Below are 15456 nucleotides of genomic sequence, written 5' to 3' on the forward strand. Positions count from 1 at the left end.
GATATAAGGTACTGTGAAGTATGTGTCTAAAGACGATTAGTTAAAGAAGGTGTAAAAAAACAAGAAAGTGTTTTTAATATCATTATTAATAGACGAGTAAATATCCGCCTGTAACATTAGCATAGTTCTATGTAAGTTCTACGTAAGATAAAAAAAATACTAAATCAAATAATGTACCATACAATAAAGCAGCAACATTATTAATACCCACAAGAGAGAAGCTTATTTGACTCGACAAAACTATAAGCAAAGGCCAATAGAACTGTAAAAACGCTGCGAAAACAAGCCGTGGAATAATATTTAACAGGTCGAGGCTCAAAATTTAAAAAAACATAACTAGCGATCGATTAAAACAATATTTGAAAGGGCCGACGCAATGTTGTTCTACAAAGGGATGATTTCGTGTTATTTTCAAACGAATTCGGAACGTCCTGTACAATAAATCCGGGATAATACTAATAAAACTGGGACATAAATTATGAAAAGAGTTCCTTTCTTTTGAAGTTTTGAAGATATAGTATCGAGGGATCGGCAGTAAGTTTCACCCTCATATTTAACCGTGGCATTTTTTCATTTCTGGTGCAAATATTTCACGTGCATAATCTGTTAATGTGGTGGAAAGTCATGCAATGCTGATAAAAAATAATTAATCCTCTTGTGGTAAACAAATTTGACAGACAACAGATGTTCGGCCGTCTTGCACCTGGCATGGTCCTCTACCTACCATCCGCTTTGAGTTAAGAAGGCGACAAAACGGTACAAATAACGAACTCTGATTAATTATGAACGTTCCGTCTAAAACTTTCGCAAATTGCTTTAAATTTTTGAAAAGCACGTTGGGAACACAGTTTCAAAGAAACGAATTAAATAATTCAAAATTATATAAAGAATAATTTAATCTTCTGGATTTCTACATAAACAGAATTTAAAACAAATTGGGAGAAAGAAAATTCGGCGAGGCGGCTGAGGTCTGACGGTGAGAGTAATATTTTACAATGTTTACAATATTCAGAAAATGTCAACTTTACGTCGTCCCTACTTTTCTCGCTTTAACTTCCCATTTACATTAGACAGATGCCGCGGAGGGAAATCTTTAAAACTCATATTTTAAAAAGGGGGAAAAACGGGCTTTGAGATATCTCGAAATTAATACACTTTATCATAAATAACACAGACGGAAGGATTAGCCTTTCCAGATGAATAATGTCTCCGATTTTTTAATCAACAGATGTCAACAAGACACACTAAGCCCCTCATGTGTTACCTAAACATTGGATTGATTTGTTGCCAGTAAAATAATCCTGAAACGAAGGATTTCACTTGGCGTTCTTTCTCGTTTTTATTAGATGGTCTGAATTTGATTGCGACGGTAATCAAGCCTGCGATAGGATTTATTGCCGAGAGCTCGTGTAATGATCATCCTTTTACATAAAATTAAAATCGAAAATCGTGAGTGATTTTTCATTTTGGTGAGTTGGTAGTTTCATGTTAGGCAAAAGACCTATAAAGTAAATTAGGTGCCATAAAAAAGTATGAAACTCTTCAACCCGCCATAAAATCATTCTTTTTACTATCTTATTTACGAAAAACCGAGGGTCCACTGCTCCACTGCTTACATTACAATAATCAATAAATTATCAATACGCCAAAATAAGTGAATATTCCGCTCTAAAAATGATACCAGCCATATCAAAGCTTTTAGAGAAGCCGAAAATGATGCGCACAATGATGTTAAATAGCAAAACAAGTATGAAAAAAAGGTAAAAACAGCTCAAAATTGTTAGCAGTTCAATGAAAAAGGAAACCCAAAAAATCGGATAATTCAGCAGAAGATGATTTAGATAAGGGTCTAATTTTGGAGCAGCAAACTGAACTGTTGTCAAAAAATACATTTAAAATCTTAGTGTGTGAGCAGCTGACATTTTGAAGATTGCACTCTATAGGAAAATCAAAAGAAACATTTTAAATATGGAATTTTTAGACACGTTAAATCAAAGCTAAAATTAAAAAAAATATATATTTATTGATGATAAATAAGTAAAGTTAGAAGATAATGAAAAAACAACAGAAAATGGAGTGAAAGTAAAAGCGAATCATTATCTGAAAGCTTTTCGTTTTTTGATGAGGAACACGAAAGCAGTGAGAAATAAAAATGTTCCAAAAAAAGAGGGTGCTCTTTAAAATTTCAAATTAAAAGTGGCTATCAGTTGGGTTACTGAACAATGAAACATTTTAGGATGTGGTACAAAAAAGAGGAAGTGGAAGACCCCGAAAAACATACACAGTTGCTCATAGAATAATTTCCAACTGTAGGTGCAATTGGAACCGATAAAATCCCACCGGCAGGTATACGCAATTTCATTGTTCGTGCTTTAACGAGTCCGTTTCAAATATCCTTCCCTCGGTCTCTGACGTAATTTAATTTAACACGGTTGGCTCATAAAAAATAAGAAAAATTCGATTGTGGTATAAAATCCATAAAGCAATTTCGATAATTAAATTCGCTGTTAACGCCGAAGAAATTTTTATCTCTGCAAGAACACAATGGTTTAATCGCTCGTAATTAAAACAGCAACGAGACCATTCAAACTTTTCTCCTCCATCTATTTCCACGCCGAGATTTAGCTTGGAAGCCTCCAACGACAGTTTCTATGTCGTTCAATTTGCATAAGTCAAAAGTCTCCAGGTATAAACGAGGTCACTGGCTCAAAGTGGCATGTTCAGCCACTAAGAATTTGTCAAACGTCTTGTCTGGTCTTTAAACAATATGTTAATGTCGCCAATTCCGAACCGAATTTTCTTTCATGAATGGTATCATTTTCCAAATGTCACTGCGAGATCAAGGCGAGATGGAAGACGTTAATTTCACTTGAACTAAATGTTTTTCAATTTTTCGAATGAAGGAACCAGAAAAGCGAAAACGGGTGAAATATGATCTTCCATTGAATACCTGCACGGAATCGAAATGATTGCCCTTATTGCACAAATCATTACTGGTCTATAAGGCTTACTTTATGAGAAGTGGCCAAGTATTAGTGTAAGCAGCTTATGACTGGAATTCGACCCAAAATTCGCTACTCAAGCATATTAAGCTCTAAGCTCCAGACATTGCATTGTTCATAGCGTTTGTACTGATTCCGTAACTGCTACTTTTTGCGAGCTACAATCGAATCGGCTGTTGCTCGCTTACAAAGGGAATACCTGATGTACTACACAAATTTAATTATATGCGATCGTGTTTCGGAGATACCGCGAAATTTGTAACAATTATCGATCCATTGGAACTACGGAAATCTAAAGGTCAGGACGCGAAACGACATACAAATAAAACGTTCCCGTCCTCGATAGTTCCGTAAGTGTCGTCAGAGAGCACAGTTCCATTACCGTTCAAGTTTTCAGAGCAATGAATTTGAAAAAAATTGTTACATTTTTATAATGGATAACACATAGCAAACAAAAAAATACAGGCAGATAGAGCATTAAATTCTTAATAGTAAGACATTACCATAATGCAAAAATTTTATTGTAAACTATATTTTAAAAAATCTCAAATTTTTACCAATGTGCACTTTCGCCGATATTTATCAAAACGCTGCGAATACGGTTATAGATACAAGAAAAATGTTAGGAAGAAAGTTGTAGAGAATTAAATTTCCTACAAAAAAGTCCGCGAGACCATATTCCCATCTTCAACCATTTAGGCCCCAAAGTCGTTCAAAGACGTTTAAGCGACGGATTTGCTTCATTTTGCCGGTGGTCAGGTGTTGGAAAGTTAATTTATGCCTCAACCGTTAAAGATAAAAATATAGTGTCGCGGACTTTTATGTAGAAAATTTAATTCTCTATAACTTGGTTCCTTACACTTTTTTGTATCTTCAATCGTATTCGCAACTTCACAAAAATATAAGATAGAACGTAAATTGATAATTCTAAGCGACAATTTGGGCATCGTCGCATATTTATCAAAACGCTGGGAATACGGTTTAAGATAAACCAAGGAAGGAAATCCAGTTTGGCGTCGAGACGCTATAACGCTCGAAACGCCCTCATTTTTACTTTGCCGTACTATTTTTTTGGGTTCAGAAAATCAGATTTTGTCTCGTAAGTTATAGTCCGTAGTTGGAACATAGCGTAACTATGAAATAATTTGCAAAACATAAATAAATCAAGCGTTTTGGCAATCGCCTTCGGGAATAATAAGGGAAGAGCGTAAAAGCAAGAACTAATGAAGTTTATTCATCTGATACAAACTGCTAAACTCATTAAGGCCGTTGTGGTTCGTGCAGTGTGACATGAATTCAATTAACCTGTTAGCTGGAAGAATTCTAATTAAATGAAAGTATAGAGTAATGGGCCTCCACCAGAGCCGAGGGAAAATTCCAAATGTTCCCAATAAGATAACCAGCATTTTGCATTAGTCAGTGAAAAATGTCGGGGACCGAGTGACATTTCAGTTTCATTCGCTGAAAAGGTTGCGAACGTGGAACTCATAACTCGACCTACATAAACGAAATCATTCCAACAGCGAATATAATTAAAATCCCTAATTAGTACCTGCTTCCTCTAATAACGCTATCGAGGAAGATCGCATTAAGCGCGGCAACAGCCATTCGAAGAAGCAATATGCCGCCGTTATCTCGACTATTGTTTTGACGAAATTAAATGAAAAACTTGGTGCAGGTACAAATGCCCGAACACCAAATAACCCTGAAAGCTGTTCCAAGTGAGAACTTTCAACTCAGATAAGTTCCACTTTTTGCTTCGTTGGGTATTTACTTAAGACAGATTGTGCAATGCAGATAAGAAAGAACTGCGGCGATAATCTCACTCAACTGAAAACAATTAAAATTTATCAAGTTTCAAACTTTTACCAAATCATGAGGGGTTTAATAAAATCGCTTCGACGGCAACAATAAAAAATCTGCTGAAGGAGTTGGTAGTAAAATCAATCCGGGCCATATTTAGCATTCGAAGCAACCGCAAAATTGTATCAAAGCGAATGTTCCTCTTCACGTGTTGCATGGACCATTCCGTCTCAACTCCATTAAGTAGGAGGTGAATATTCAACATTCCTTATGTAGACGAGCAGACAAACAACGGGTTTACCACAACACGTGAATCCGTAATATACCCGAGATACATTTCAGTTTAATACGTATCTAAATCCGCAAATCAGCTCGTCTAAATCAAATTTAATACGATTCGCAGTTACTGATCCACATATTTACTTATTCATAGAACAAACCCCCGTATTTCCGCGCCGACAGACAAATCAGCTACAATTAAATCCGATGAATACGATTAGTTAAGGTTCATCAGTTCTTCGCCAGAATTTTATTCGTTATCATTGTATTCTAGTCGTGTTTATGTCGAACTAATCACGCTATCCGCACTGCGCAAGTCGTTACACCAATGAGGAAATGTTGCAGCAGTCTTGCGATACACCTGAAATACGTTTTGAAAATCCGGAGAGATGGGGAGCTAATCCGGAAGATCCGGGCGTTATATTCGGTTAAAAGTGTAAACAATAGCGGAAAACTGCCACACAAACGCTCAAAAATGGCTCTAATGAAGTTTTATTTTGCTTATTGCTGGCTCTACGACCAATTATGATAGTCTGACATTGTAAATAAAGCTCGAGTGCGCGGAAACCAATAACAAACAACACTTTTACTGTCGTATGTCGATGTCAGGTTAGCACAGAAGCGATGTTCTTAATCACTTAGGTGGTGTCAAGATTGTTATTCCAGCAATTAACTGTATACACACAAATCTCAAGTTTTTTTTGTTTATTTTTGGTAGTCATGTGGTAACTTGAATGCCACCCTAAGCTACTATTACTTAACTATACTTCAGATCAAATTTTTGACCTGTCCATTAAATCGTTGATTTAGGACCGCCTTACAATCGTCACTGGGGATCAATTAAAACACAATATACATTGTTGTAACAATAGTATCTTGGTAATTTACCATGAATAACTTAATCGGAGTTTATCTGACAATTGTAAAATCCATCCTTAGTTTTTTTTGGGTGATAGTTTTAATTTCATGAATGTCTGTTGTGCAAATTACAAATTTTACATTGCAGGTAAGTGTGTTACACAGGGGTGGTTTACCTACATGAACAAATAAAAATTAAAACTCAATAATTCAAACTCGTAAATTACTTTGTGGAAAAGTCATTGCAATTCCAATTACGTAGTTACGTAGCACTGTAATGCAAAAATGCAAAATTCGCCCCTGAACAAAACTCACTTTTTAATATCCTCTAGTTAAAAAGTACTAAAGGACCTAATTTCGAATAGGAATGTGTTAGAAGCTGGCTTATTGCATTCGCAAATTACTGGACAAATTCAACATTCTAAATTCTAAAATTTCTTAGGTATTAAGACCCTTCAAGTTTTCTACTCTTCAGAATTATCAAATTAAAAACATGAAGAAGAATAACTATCATCTAAATTAATAGAAATAATTAAATAATTTGAAAAAAAATATTTTCATCTTTGGTTATTCGAGTTTCGCAGCCTCTTGGTGTGAATGTAGTAGACATTTAAGGTAGAAGTAGGTATTTTTTGGTGGGAGGTGTAATGCTTGAAATACCTTGTATACCTAAATAAGAAAATATCGTCGACTTCTATAAACTCCTAAAACGGTATGAAAAGTTTTCTATCAAACCCATGTCAAGTGTATTTAGTGTAAAGATCTTTTTCAGTGTTAAAATGTGAAAGATTATGTAGTAGATGGCAAACTGATGGGATAAACTTATTAAAACTAAAAATATTTTTTTAAGGATGTATAATTCTTAACTTAATTTACGATTAATTTTTTTTTCAATTTATTTAATTTTGAGTAACGATGTCATCTACATTTTTTTAATGGAAACCCTTAATTTTATTAACCATTTCTATGGACGGTCTTTGGCCTATCAACTGCAATTCTAAATTTTATTAGAGATGTATAACAAAGCCGTTGAATAAACTTTTTGCATTTAATAAAAATTGTTAATTTTAGTACCAACAAAAACCAAACAAAATTATAATGTTTGTCGGGTTCAGTCATAGTATAAATCAGATGATTTAGAAATTTGTTTTATAAAAATATAGCAAAACTCAGAAACAGAATCGTTATTGATCGACTTACATAATTAGTAGTTTACTGTTGAGATAAACTTATTAAACCTACATTTAACAAAAATGTCAAATCTTTGTTTATTAATTAACACTTTCTAATCCATCAGTCTCGTGACAGAGTTAACATACCTGCGGACATATTCCGGACTAACATTATTCAAATTTTCAAAGTTTCGGGGTCTATTTAAAAGACTAAATTAGTAGCACAAAATCCATCATTGTTTCGAGTTTAACATGTAATTTTTAAAAAATGATGATTATACTTTCAGTAAAAGCATATTCTCACATTTTTATTCATACATTTTAGAGCATTTACATGAAAAATTGAAAGTATAGTATACCTACATCTACGAAATTTCTAGCTACCATAGCAATCTCTAATATTCTAAGTCAGGGAGTGAGGTTTAAATTTATTGGGTGTTTGGTATACCAGTCAGTTTGAGTTTATCAGAAGCAGAAATTTGTTCTTAAAGGTATTACAACCAATAAGTGTTTTTTGTCCGGTAACAAACGCGCGCATGGTATACTGTCCGCTTAAAGGAGAGATTTTGTTTTCAAGGATCCGAACTGCACTGTCCGCGTCCGTTTATTGGAGAGTCCGCTTAAAAGAGAAGCTATACTATTTAAAATACGTTAGCTCAAAACGAGAGTAACAAAAATGTCCGTTCGTCAGAGGGATTCCCTTATAAGAGGTGTCCGTTGTTTCGCAGTAACTTTTTAGCCCTGTGTATTAGAATCCCGATAATAAAATATCACACCCCTAATGACAAATTTTTGCCTGGAATATACTCAAATTAGTGATCCCAAGTGACATACCGACTAACTTACTCACTGACTTAAAATATTAGGCATTGCTGTAAAAAAATTATGATAGTTAGAAATATGAAAGGGATTTACTCGATTTTATTCATATGGCCCACTATTTGTTAAAAAAATCTGAAATCTAATGTAAAAATCTAAAATGTAAAGTATTCATTCCTTTCGTTTTTGAGAGATTGGGTCTAAGGTAACTAAAGTAACTAAATCCGCTTGTGTGCCTTAAAGAGTTGGATGCACCTTTGTTAATTTATTAATTGAGAAGGTCGCCGCCTATGTCTCTAGACAGTATAGTGTGTAGATAAAGGGATAAATTGGCCATATAAGAGTACACTTTAAATGAGTAGTCTGGCAGTCTAGTCTGAATAGGACTTTCGATTTAGTCGAGTCTCCTCGAGTAGGGTAATGATTCAAAAGGACCATCGCCCGGCGTCCAAATAAAATTTTTATTGCGTTTTTTACAGCATCGTTCAGTGAACTGGTATTGCATTACACTGAACGTTATCTGTATCATTTTTGTATTAAATATTTCACGGCGTGCTTTCGAATTTATCTCGTTCTGCCACAAGTCTATAAATCTCGTCGTCTTCCTCGTCACTGATGGGTACATCGTGCAGTGTCGTTATCTCCAGCAGAGCCGCATGATGGATCATAGGACTAAGTTTATGTTCAGTTCGAATTGTGATTTTATGTGCATTTATTTCCGCCAACATATTTAATGTTTCATTTAAGGTCGTCGAGTCGAAATATTCACTTCCGCCATATAAAACATTTATGGGGTTGGATGGCCCCGCACTTAAGACTTAATTAAAGTCCCATGAGTCGTAAATCTGACTTTTATCAAAGAAATTCGCCCGAAATCTGCGACTCTGAGTGGTACAATCACTCCGAGCTGGGAGTGGTGCTCCAGTTAAGAGGCTCGTGGCGGAAGTAGTGTTGACGAACGGCTAGTGCAAGGTCGGCCAGCACGTGGGGGCTCCCACCTGGCCCCTTTCAGGCCTCTCAGCAGGTCATTGTGATGATAAAGCGATGTCTTGCACCTGCGACACGTCACGAAGAGCCCAACAATTAATCAACGCCATTGACAGAATTTATAAAAGCTGACTACACTCACAAAACGACTGATAAAACTGTAAACCACCCCATGATCATTATATCCCCCAGGAAAGCCCGTTTTGATTGCGCTCATTGTGAGGGATGAACGGCTTTGTTTCCCTTATGTTTCGTCAATTATTTTGTTAGTGAAGTCGGGGTAAAGGTTACATTGTAGGTATAATAAAAGATAAAGTCTGCCGCAAGTCACTCTGCAACTCCGATTCATAGAGTCAAAGGGATTTTGAGATTTACGAGCCTAGAATGTAACAACGGGCCTTATGGATAGAAAACAAACGAAACCATTTTACACATCCTTTTATTGCAAGTGTAAAATTTTACTACCATCGGTAATGGGTGGAAAACTTCACCACGTGAGCTCAGAATATCGAACACGCTTCATACCAGTTTCAGCATAATATTGGATAAATTGCTCTGAAGGAATTCCTTCACAATCCACCGACGAGAAATTTCTTCTTTACGACCTTCGAGCTTTCAGGTTTATTCTTTGCTTCAAGTGAAACTTTAATGCTGATATTATGCCGACAAATTTATCACGTTCCCAACTTTGACAAATACACCGTGACCCACACTCATGTATTGCGACTTTTGTCTTTGTTAACGATGGAAAAAAATTATACAGCAAAGCAGAATTTTTGTTTTCGCAATTAATCGTTGATCTTGTCAAATTTTAATAAGAAATAGTTTAGAAAAAATTGGTAAATTAGTAAAAGTTAACATATAACAATAGGAGTTTCACTGTTTTAAAATCTATTAATGTTTTGATAATAATGTGGCATTGAAGACATTTGTGTGACTTTCTGTAGTACCTAGTTTTTAGTTTAGTTTCTTAATATTTTGTGAATGTGTTTTATTTCATTAAATAAATCTTTATATAATTTTGCATGTTGTACTGTATATTTTCCTTACACCTCGGTTCGAGATCGCGTCAGAGACAACTCCATTGATCTCGTACTTTACCATATTATTCCTCTTGTCAAATTGTCAATTATCCCACAGAATTGTGACAACTCAAAAATCTTCTTGGTTTTGATAGTAAATTTCAGGACGTAAATTTTATATTTACCGATACAGCAGTCCCTTGTGGGATCGGAGGTTCATTCCTCCCAGAAAATTTGCAACTTTCTACTAGAGAACCAAATAATATTCTAGTGGCGGAAGTTGAACATTCGGTAATTCATAAAACTCAAGGACTTTCCTCAAGCATGTATTTAATTCTTACTGATTTCCTTAGTGAACTTTTTGTAAACATATCAAACAAATGATAATTTTTAAAATTTGAAAAGCTCCACAAGTTCATCTAGCTAAAGTAGTATATCACTTCCTATAAATCAAAGGAAAAAATTGCTAAGTGAACCTTAGTAGGATTTCTGTCGAGAAAACCCTGCATGTTATTGTGGCTACAAGAATTCCTCTTTTATCAAAAGCTCCTGCAGATATCTAAATACTCCAGTGCCATAAACCGAATGATCTTCCTCAAATATTATAGGACATCTTTTGCTAATAGCATTTAAAAAGTTTCCAACTGCTGTCGCACTTTTCCTATAATCTTCTTTTGGCAAATGTTTGCAAGAGCATCTTATGGAGGATTATTTATTGGTAATGAACGAATTCTGAGAATAAATGAATAAATTTGAATAAAACTACATCACTATTTGGCTACAAAACCCTAGTATTGGAGGCCAAAAAAATAGAAAAAAAGGTAAAAAATGACGAAGCATTTTACAGTCTTTATTATTTATTTCATGCCTTCCTTTAAATGGGTAATTGCTTTTTATTTATTTCTTTGTGTTTAAGTTATATATATTATATATATAATTATATATTATATATATAATGTGATTTCTTTAACAATAACCGACTTGTTTTACTGTTTTTAATAGTATACTCCTTGATCTTTTTCGTAAAAATAAAAAAAAATTAAAAACATTAAAAAGTGACAGTATTTTACATTAAGGCTTACTTTATATTAATTCTTATCTATTTCTTTGTGTTTAAGTTTCATATTGTATTTCTAATTGTTCCAAAAATATATAAAAATTTCATTACCCCTTATAAAATAAGGCAATAACAAAAATAAAATAGACCTGATCGAGTTTTTTTTTTAATATGAGCCAAAACAAAAATATGAATTTTATGCGTTATTTTTAGTTCAGTCTGTATAGAAACGTTAAAATTTTTGTAGCGAGGACCTCATTTTCTATTCTATTTACTACAGAATTCTGCTTTTGACATAAGGTAGTTTGCCTTGAGGTATTCGATATTAAATTTTTCAGAGACAAAACCCAAAAACACCAACATTTTGGCTTGGTGATTTCCATTTAATTAAAAGACTAGTTTTTCTCCTAGAGAAACTTGCTATGCGCATCGTAGATTTTGCTTACTTGGAACTTGGAAAATAATTAGAGCTTGGAGGAAAGCACGTATTAATATAACTGTAATGTCCAATATCTCCGTAATAAACTTAAAGTTTGTGCAGTTTAAGTTCAGCATCTTTGTGGTGCATTTTATTGCATTCTGGAATGTTCATCAAAGATACCCAAGTTTTATTACCTACTTGGTCATAATTACGCTCTCAAACATTGTAAACTTTCATTAAGCGTGTTGAAAAAATCCCCCAGTGACATGAGCAGAGTCAAATAAGTTCAGGTGAGGTGAGGTAGTTCGTCCCGAACAAGATAAAGTGGAAAATTATCACGTGGATACGTCTACGTGTTTGAATCACAGTGAAGGGTTTTGGTTTTGGCAAATTCCACAAGTTGATACGAAGTATGACTTTGCCTTAACTTTACTCTTCAACAAGTAATTACAAGTCGTGTGGGGTTTTCACACATCACGTAATGAATTTCTAATAATCGTCGCGATAGATTGTGACACGTTGTGGCTATAAACTGTTTAGCAAAATTCGACGGTTTCTGTATGAATTTTGATTATGGAATGTTTATTTCCGATAGAGCTCGGCCAAGCAATGCAAAGCGTGGTGCTTTACAATTCCCGGGTGACAAAAGGGACCGCTAATTGTGCACAAATTACCATATACAGACGTAATTTGCATGAACCCAGCCGTGATGAAATTCTAAACCATTCTGGATACTCTTGTAATGCCCTATGTTCTTGCTTAATTATTAGATGCGATTAATAGGTTTCACTTGCAAGTGTTGCTGATTGTGTTATTTACACAATTACGACGTTACCTAACGAAATTACGCAACTTTATAACCAATTTTATTCCAACGAGTGAGGGTGAAAAACCATTCGCATTTATTGACTTCCACTTCGTGTTACATAAATCTAATATTAAACACATCCGTCACTTAAATTTTAATTGGGGATATTACAGCCCATACCACGTAACAAATCACATCAAGTTGCCAAGCCAACACAGAAAATTTTATAAAAAAATATGAGAAGGTTCAAATAAAATACCGTCCACATGAATCTGTGTTTAATTAATAATTACGTTGCAGTAGTAAATTTCTATTTTCTTCAGATTAACAGAGCATGTCTACAAAATTATTAATAATTATTATAAAATTTTATTTTATTTATCATAAAACATTTTATTTAGTTTTTAGCTGATTTGTTATCAAAAAATAAATTATGGTTTATTATAAGTTAGTGAAATATGTAAAGTAATTCAGTCAGTGTGCGATCGAATTTCGATTTCTTAAATAAAAATGCTGAACAAATTGAATATTGCTTTTAAACTTTATCATATTTTTCGAAAGGTTACTCGATTAAAATGAAAATAATGAGCTAAAATTCTGTTTTTGCGATTATTCCAAAATCTAAGAAATAGATACACGTATATAAGATGTTCATAAAACACTCCATAAAGATCGATCATCTTTTGATAGACACTGAAAAAACAGAGTCATTCCATTGGGTATCATATACCTCCAGAGTGAGTTTAAATAGATAACGCATAAAATTCACAATTCTATTAATATAATTTTTCAAAAAAGCAAAATAACAAAAAGATAAAACCTTTTGTGTAACTATTAATAAGTTTGTCAACTTTTTTACTTTATTTTATTCTGTTTTTGATTTTTTTAAATCAATTTTTTCAATTTTTTTACATTTGTTAGAAAGATAAATAAGTATAAATAAGTAGCATGTTTTCAAGCTGGTATACTTTTCACATATTTAAATTTAAGATGGGTCTTATGGGAAATCTGACATACATATTTGAATTTTGATTACATTATTGATAACATGTTTTTTTCCTTGTTAAACTTTTGAAAAATTACTTTATTTATCCAATGAGCAGGGTAACTCGTATTTAACAGTATTTCTCTAAATTAAATTAGGTTTTTATTTTTAAATTCAGGATACTTTTTTGCAAAAGTAAAAAAACATAAAATTATTAATAAAAATTAAAGTGGTGTCAAGAAAATTAATGCGATTATTAGTAGAAACTTTGACTGTAAATGTACTCGTTACTCTAGGGTGAAATTTACAAGTACAAGTGCAATACAATCAGCAACATATCAATAACAAATAGGGATATCAAAGGGAATATTGTTACAAACAGTTCATAGAAAACTCCATCATCAATAATGGGACTAATTAGGTGAACTCATTGTGCAGCCAAAAATCTGCTTATAAATTATTTGATCAAATGTTGTAGACGTGCTCTTTTAATCTGAAGAAAATAGAAATTTACCACTAAAACGTAATTAAATACAAGTTAAGGTGGACTCAGATTTATTTATAACATTCTCACGAAATTATTAAAATCTAAAAAGTTACAAGTGAAAAATAGTTTTTATTTTTCAGACTGGGAGATTAATAGATAACGCATCCGCTGATTAATAACGGCAGCGGTGATTTTATTGGCGCTTCAATTAAGGTATTGTAATAACAAACTGAAACAATTTATTACGGGCCGGTAAATATGCCAGGATTATTTATGACTTACCAAACATCCCTTAAAGATAATGATTTTCTTGTCACTTAGTAATTTATCCAGAGATTGGTGTAAAAAATGTGTTGACGATGCTGAGTTTAAGGCATGTTATTAGCGCTTATCTCAGCTCAAAGTCTCGCATCTTCCCGAAAAGATAACCGAAAAATACGATCTCATGGTGATGGGATTAATAAGATTTGTATTTTACAAGGATAAACGACGGTCATTTAAAGTTCCGAAAGAAATTTTGGGTAATTTAAAGTTTGCACGTCCGGCCCGTAATAATAAAAATTGATGACAGTGCGGAGTGATGAATGATTGAACTAAATCGAGCCATAAATACAACAAAATTGTGGAAATCGAAACGAGATCAATCGAGATTTTCCGCGAAATAAATGGAGCGTGGAGCGCGATTTTAAGGTCTATACTGTTGTTATAGATTTCTCACACTTTCGGCTTACCAGTTGCCATTTTTATGCATAATTTATACGCCGTATCTGAAACAATAAAACGATATTGCTTCCAAAATTGGCCGTTTTTATCTGTTTATTGAATTCCGACAATTTCACGTGTGGTTTTATCCTCACTGCACACAATTTTTCACTTGTAAACAATTCCTCAACCAAAACAAAGTGTGCAGTTTAAAATGCAACGCTGTGTAATTGAAATCTGCTTTATAACCGTTTGATTTGATCCAGTGTTTAATGGATCACAAAAATCGTGCTGTTTTGGAAAACACCTTGAACTTTGTGGACGAAACAAATCTCGGTCGTGGAAATAAAACAGGACTCATCTCTCACTCCTAGCGTAATTACTTGTAGTCTAACGAAGAGATGGCGTTATTGTCTTTTCTTTACGAGCGGCATTTGTCTGGCTTGTGTATGAAGACGGCCGCCCTTTGTTCAGTTGCGAGTTCACAAATCGAAAAATTCAACATATTTCGCATAAATTACAGAGAGAATTAATATAAAGCGTCCTCGTTGTGTACATAATGACTTAATCACGGCTCTTTTGAGAAATAATCTTCGATCACTGTCCCATTTGTGTTCCCTTCTTTTTCGGGTATTCGTGCACGAACAATGGAACGCCATTCCCGGATCCTACAGGCCATATTTTAATAATAATGGAATCCAACATTTTATGGCTCGCCATTCTCATTAACCTGCTACAAAGCGAATTATAACTTACACTCTGAAAAAACGCGAAACAATTCCGACTTGCCTCCGCACATAATCATAAAATCAATTAGTGGTAATAATTGGTAAAACTCTTCGTTTGACCCGGCTGAATCAATATCGACAGGAACAAACAATACGAGCAGGAATTGAAATAAACCGCAGAATCTGTGCGTTCATGAGCAGGAAATAGTTGAATAATAATGCTGGAACTCCATTATGAAGCAATCACATTTGGCGTGGTTCCATTGCGCTCTTACTCTGCGAAAAGAGTTGTAGGGAAGACAAAGTTCGTGTGTATGTGCAGTGTA

General features: G+C 34.0%; 1 protein-coding gene and 1 long non-coding RNA gene across 2 annotated transcripts in view; one reads left to right on the forward strand and one right to left on the reverse strand.

Moving 5' to 3' along the window:
* LOC663219 (Krueppel-like factor 13) overlaps positions 1-15456 on the reverse strand; it is a 59613-nt gene that overhangs the window by 9693 nt on the left and 34464 nt on the right. The window lies entirely within an intron of this gene.
* LOC135265863 (uncharacterized) lies at positions 8316-9946 on the forward strand. The gene is made up of 2 exons (XR_010333711.1): positions 8316-8629; positions 8681-9946. It is a non-coding gene; the product is annotated as an uncharacterized LOC135265863 (long non-coding RNA).

This window comes from Tribolium castaneum, chromosome 4 (genome assembly GCF_031307605.1).
Source record: "Tribolium castaneum strain GA2 chromosome 4, icTriCast1.1, whole genome shotgun sequence".
NCBI classification, from domain to species: Eukaryota; Metazoa; Arthropoda; class Insecta; order Coleoptera; family Tenebrionidae; genus Tribolium; species Tribolium castaneum.